Genomic DNA, 6,450 nt, shown 5'->3' with positions numbered 1-6,450 from the left:
CAACCAAGCCGTGGTCACTACTGGATTCTCTAAACATCCCTCATATGGGAAAGGGTCTGCGCTGTCCTGCCTGCTGTGGCCAGGGCCACTCTCCATCCGGCCTGCCTTGCCCTCTGCCCCGGGAGGCTTGTTTTGGGCACGCCAGGCCTGTGGGCTCCCTGCAGGACGGGCTGGGGATCAGAGGGAGTGAGGCTCCCCTTCCAGGCCCCTCTCTGCCAGATTCTGAGGACTGGCTTTGGTCATTGACCCAGTGTCCTGCTCCTTCCGGGTTCCAGGGCCTGGGTCCCAGCTCCTTTGCTGCCTGGGGGTGCTGCTGCTCCCGCTAGCCTGGCTGGTACCCATTCTCTCCAAGATCAGCCTGCACCTTTGTCAATCAGTCCTGCAGTCTCTCCAGGCCCGCCGGGCTCTGCGGGACAGGCAGGGAGGAGGGTGGGCGAGGACGGTGTCTGAAGTCCCTCCGATTCCACTGCCGTCCCAGCGTTGCTCAGGCCTCACCCTGAGGGCCGAGTCCCCTGTGGGGGCCAGAACACGCTCCCACCGACTGAGGGGCTCAGAGCAGCACAGATTCATTCTCTTATAGTCTGGAGGTCAGAAGCCTAGAAGGGGGTCGGGAACTCACGGATCTAGAGAACAAACGAATGGTTACCCGCGGGGAGAGGGTATGAGATGTACCAACTGTTCTGCCCGAAATAAGCTACAAGGAGACATGGTGCAGCACGGGGAATACAGCCGGTGTCTTAGGTTAATGTAAGTGGAGTTTGGCTTAAGAACTGCGAGTCACTGTTGAGCACCTGAAACTTATGTAATGCTGCACACCAAGACCTCAATAAAAAAAGTGGGTGGGCAGAGTGGGTCCTTCTGGGGTCTCCAGGGACAGTCTCTTCCCTGCCTTTTCCTGCTCCCAGAGGCACCTGCTTTCCTTGTCCCGTGGCCCCTCCTTCCTCTTCAAAGCAGCAGTGAGGCCTCCTTGGTCTCCCTGACATGGACCCTCCTGCCTGCCTCTCATAGGGACCCTGCGATGGCACTGGGCCCAGCCGGCTACCCCGGGACCATCTCCCCATCTCAAGACCCTTAGCTTAATTGCACCTGCAAAGTCCCTTCTGCTGTGTTAGGCGACAGACCCAGGCTCGGGCACTGGGACACGAGGTGAGGGCGGGCTATTCAACCGCATGATGGGTGGGTGGAGCGAGCCCAGCCTTGGGCACCTTTCTGGATCTCCAGTGTTAAGGAGGGAGGTGCCTCTCAGGGTGCTGGGTGAGGACAGAAAAGGGCAGAGGACAGGAGAGGGAGAGAGTGTGCCAGGCAGTGTGTGCCTGGCCACTGGCCTGGAGACCCGCCGGGCTGCTGGGTCACACGGGGTCATCTGCAGGGCCCGCGGGGACCTCTGCATCAGCTGCTCCCTCCCATCTCCTCCAACCCTGGTCAAAGTTCACCCCGGGGGTGCATGCCCCCCTGGGCTTTTGAGGGTGGGTCCCGCTGGGTGGGACGCCAGCGCTGGAGCTGCCGTGGCAGGGCCCAGGGGCAGGTCCGCCAGAGGCGAGCTGGGAGCACGTGGTAGGTGGAGCCCTGAACCGCATGAGAGATTCCGCCCTCTTCCGCCTGTCAGCTACCTGGCGGGTGCCGGGCACTGCGGACACAGCGCTTGCAGTCACATCAGGGGCACAAAGGACCAGGGGCCAGGGCTACCCACCAGCGTGCAGAGGGGCGCCAGCTGGAGGGCACATCGCCCGCGCTCCTGCCAGGGCGGCACCCTTCTGTGGGTCACAGGCAGGTGTGAGGCCTTTTCTCCAGAGCCGGCCCCGGGCGGTGAGCACGCCTGCCGGCGGATGCTGGGCTACCAGGACGGAGGTGGGCTCTCGGCGCGGCCCGCTGTGCTCCTCGCTCGGTAAGAGAGTTCAGTGGAAGTGTTAATACTCTGTCGAATTGTCTTCCATCCTCTTCTCCCCCCTTGTAAGAGCTCTTTGTGTGTTAGAGGTGTTAACCTTTTATCCCTGCTGTGGACGCGTGTCAGCTTTTCACACGATGTTACACATCCAAGATGCTTGCCCAGAAGGACAGCTTGGGAGGACTTGATCTACCCAATCTCAAGTTAAAAGGGCCATATTTTGCTGGATCCAAGACACCATTGATGATAAGACCAACCCAGTTTCAGAGACAACATAACGTTGTGGGGAAGACGGTTGCATCTTAGAACTGATGAAATACGGCAACTGAGACAGTTGGAGGAACAGCCAGGTGAACAAACGCCAAAAAAGGACAGCCCCGAACAGGCCGTCTGGTGCCAGCTTGCAGGCGGCGTGGCCTGTAGGCAGGCTTTTACATACGTGGTGCTGGCAGAAGAGGGTGGCTGCAGAAAATGCTCCCTGACCGTCGTCTCATCTGGGACCTGAAAAATCAGCCCCAGGTGAATTACAGGCCTACCTGTGAAAGGGACGGCTATAAAGCTTTCGGCAATGGTTTGGGAGATTAGTCATGGCCTCAGAGCAAGGAGAGGTTGCTTAAGTGAACACACAAGCACCGGCCGTAAGGGAAGATACTGATGAACACTAGCATGGTTCTCAGTTGGGATTTAGAGATACGCACTATGCATAACGCAGATAAACCGCAAGGTCCCACTGTGCCGCACAGGGAGCTGCACTCAGTGCCTTGTAATGGCCCCTAGTGAAAAAGAGCATTAAAAGAAAAACATAAGTATATACATATATATATATAACGGAATCACTCTGCTGAACACCAGAAATTAACACAACATTGTAAACCAACTACACTTCAATCAAAAGCATGTTTATCAGAGTCAACGTGAGAATGGATAAACAAACGCTGGTATAGCCGTAGACTGAAAAGCTACTCTGCTTTAACAAGGAACAAACTTAACTGAAGCGCATAGCAACACAACGACCCTCGAAAACCTTACACTGAGCAAAAGAAGCCAGAAACACAAGTGCACCAAGGCATGATTTGAGAGCAGGCAAAATTCACCCACGGGGACAGGAATGAGAAGGGCCCCCCCGGGAGTGAGAGTGGGAACGACCAGCTGGGCACGAGGGAGCGTCTGCATGTTGGTGGAGGTGTTAGCTACGTGGGTTTTTCAAAATTTGTCAAACCGAACACGGCATTTCACAGTGGGTAACCATACCTCGAAAACTGTACCTTAGAGAAAAAGAATAAGGCGGGGAGGGTATAGCTCAGCGATAGAGTGGGCTAGCATGCACAAGTCCGGGGTTCAATCCTCAGAACCTCCATTAAACAAACAAACAAACCTAATTACCTCCCCTACAAAAAAACTGGGAAAAAAAAGAAAAGCAAAAACCACAGAGTAGGAGGGGATAGTTCCGACACATTAAACTGATAGGATTAGCGCCCAGAATTTAAGAAATTTCTGTAAGGAAAAGGTAGACACTACCTAAAAGAAAAACGAGCAAGAGGATTGAAGAGACTCTTTGTAAAAGAAGAAATTCAAATGTCCAAGAGACGCATGAAAAAAATATTTAACTTTATTTGTAATCGGAGGGGTCAAACTAAAATCAGTACTGGATTCCACCGCACACCAGATTGGCAAGGATGTAAGGCAGCAGTTCCGGTCCGATGCGGAGAGAACACACATTATTACCCCGACTTTGAACAACAGTTGGCGTCCTCCAGGGAAGTGGTGGATTCTTGCAGCCCTGGACCCAGCAGTGGGATTCCTAGGAACACGCCCCGGAGAACAAGAGAGATGCTCAAACGTCCACAGCATGCTGATAATGTTGGTCCCACACTGGACATACAGCCTGTGTCCATCACCAGTAGAGTGGACACGTGCATTCAGCGAGGGGGACACTGCCAGCCACGCTTGGCAGAGAACTGCACCCACACATGATGGTGTGGGGCCACCGCACACAGGCTGAGCCAAAAGACCACATGCGGTGCGAATCCACTGATAGACCTCTGAAGAAGAGCCAAAGTCAATGGCATTTTTCTGGGCAAAATCAGAGAAAATCGAGGAACCAGCTGTGACAGGTTTCAGGGCAGCCGTTATCTCCAGGAAGGAAGGAAACTTCCGGAGACCCAGAAACCAGCAGTATTGTTTCTCAGCTGAAGAGATGGTTATGCCAGTGTTTGAGTCACAATGACATGTTCATCTTTTGTGCACTTTTCTGAAAGAATGTTAAAGGACCGTGAAAATATATAAATATTAAAGCAGAGCCGATAGGGCTGAAATTCCATCTGACCACTTCTGTGGCAGAGCCTGCAAATGGACTCTCAACATTTGTTTTTTATCAAAGTACATTTTTCAAAATGTTAAAAAGCATAGCTATCAGACAGATTGAGAGTAAGCACGTGCCAAGGCTTTACTGCCCTCGTCACCAGGGCACCGACCGCGTGGCAAAGGCCGTTCAAGACACAACACGCGCCCAGGGAGTTTTGGCCAGCAGAGGGGAGGCTGGTGGACGGAGCTGCCGAGGCGCGGGTTCTGCGGGGTCGGGGCCGAGCCAGGGAGGGGGTTGATGGCAGCTGCGGGGCTTGGCGGTGTGGAGATCAGGTCCCCTCCCAGGCAGGTGTGGCTGTCCTGACTGAAAGGGGGGCGACGCACGGGAGGCCAGGAGGCACTGCCATCAGGGTCCAGCTATGACTCCGCTGGCCCCGCAGCTCTGCCTTGGAGTCCTTCCTCTGCCCGTGGTGCTCCACGCACACCTTCACAGCGACTGCTGAGCTGGGCTGACCTTACAGGTTTGCCTGGCACCTCTGCCTTCTGTCCCTGGAGACGTTTTTTAAAAAAAATGTATATGATGTTTGATTGATTGATTGATTGATTGGAGGATAGTTGATAAAAACCTGGAACGCTTCACGAATTTGCATGTCATCCTTGTACAGAGTTCATGCTGATCTTCCTCTGTCACTCCAATTTCAGAACAGGGAAGTGAGCACATGGAGGACCTTGTTCAAGACCCATTCAGCTCAGCGTGCATCGGCTGGGGTCCTTCAGGGCCTGGCCTGTGTTCATTGCCTGGAACTTTCCAGAGGCCTCTGGGATCACAGCCACACAGCCTCGTCCCATCTGGAATTCTGCCTCAGTTACGGCAGTGAAGAAGGTCCCCGTGGGGGCAGACTCGGGCTGTCCCCAGCAGCAGAGTCTCAATCTGCGGAAGGCTAGTCCGGGCCCCTTCGGCCTTGTGGCTCTGCCTTCCTGGGAGTGTGGCCCTCATCCACGTCTGTGACCTCGGAGGTGGCTAACTATCAAGTCCACACTGCAGCCTGAGTCGGGGAAGGGAAGGGGGAGGGGGAGGACAGTAGGCACCCATCCCTTCCCCCTCCCTCCCGTCCCTCCTGAAGCTTTATTGAGATAGAATTCACATTCCACATCATTTGCCCACGGTGAGGGTAGAATTCAGGGTTTGGTTACAAAGGTCGCACCCTTGAAAAGGATGCTAAATTTAGCTTTGACAGGTGTCTCCCCCAAATTCAACAGTGTCTTCCAGCAAGTCAGGGGCAGCAGAACCTCAGAAGGTGATTTTGTTTGGAAATAAGAGTCTTTGCAGATGTCCTAGTGAAAAGGAGGTCACACGGCATGAGTGTGGCCCTAAATCTGATGGCTGGTGTCCTGGAAAGATGAAGAGGAACATAGACCCGTGACGACAGACAGAGGCAGAGCTGGAGTGATGCAGCCACAGGCCGAGGGACCTGGGGCCCGGAGGCCTTGGATGGGGCGTGGGGAGGTCAAGTCTGAGGTCCTCGAAGCCCTGACTCCCCTGATGCCCGAGGTGGCACCGCCCACTGCCCTCGCCTCTGCTGAAGGAGAGCAGCTCCTGCCCCGCGAGACAGAGCAGCAGCCATACGCCTGAGTCCGCTCCTCACAGGCTGACATTTGCTCCCTCCCTACGTGCCTCCACCACCTCTGGTCACAGCCACGTCCCAGCCCAGCAAGGGGGGAGACACAGGCCTGCGCTGGAAGGAACGTCCTGCACGCCCAGGACCGGCTCGTGTGTGCAGGTGGCAGTGGGGGGTGCCAGGTGGGCGGGGTCTCGGGGGTGGGGGCGGGGGGCATGGTGCATTAGCTGCAGTAGGAGGCTAATATGGATACAGGCCACTCAGCGTGACTTAGGTCGTCATTGAATTGTGTCCCCCAAACACCTGTCTGTGTCCTGACCCCGGCACCTGTGGATGTGGCCTTATTTGGAAATAAGGTCTTTGCAGACGGGACCCGGTTAGGGGAGGCCCTCCTGGGGCCGGGCAGGCCCTGAGTCAGACACGACTGGTGTCTTTGTAAGAGCAAGACTGGAGCCACCCGAACCCAGGAGGAGGGTCACGTGGAGACGGGGGCAGAGATTGGAGAGACGCAGGAGCTGGAAGAGGCAGGAAGGGGCCTCCCCGCTAGCCTGCGGACGGAACGTGGCCTGCGATAGCTCCGTTTTCAGCTCCTGGCCTCCAGAACTGTGAGCAAAGCTGTCTCCCGCCACAAGCCCCCGGTCT

General features: G+C 55.6%; 1 non-coding gene across 1 annotated transcript; it reads right to left on the bottom strand.

The window, feature by feature from the left end:
• Nucleotides 1-4,809: 4,809 nt before the first annotated feature.
• On the bottom strand, nt 4,810-4,918 carry LOC123611754 (U6 spliceosomal RNA). The gene has a single exon (XR_006718849.1). It is a non-coding gene; the product is annotated as a U6 spliceosomal RNA (small nuclear RNA).
• Between the last annotated feature and the right edge of the window lie 1,532 nt (nt 4,919-6,450).

Source organism: Camelus bactrianus, chromosome 1 (assembly GCF_048773025.1).
Source record: "Camelus bactrianus isolate YW-2024 breed Bactrian camel chromosome 1, ASM4877302v1, whole genome shotgun sequence".
NCBI lineage: Eukaryota > Metazoa > Chordata > Mammalia > Artiodactyla > Camelidae > Camelus > Camelus bactrianus.
Note: the sequence above shows the minus strand (reverse complement) of the source record. Positions and strands in the feature narration are given on the sequence as shown.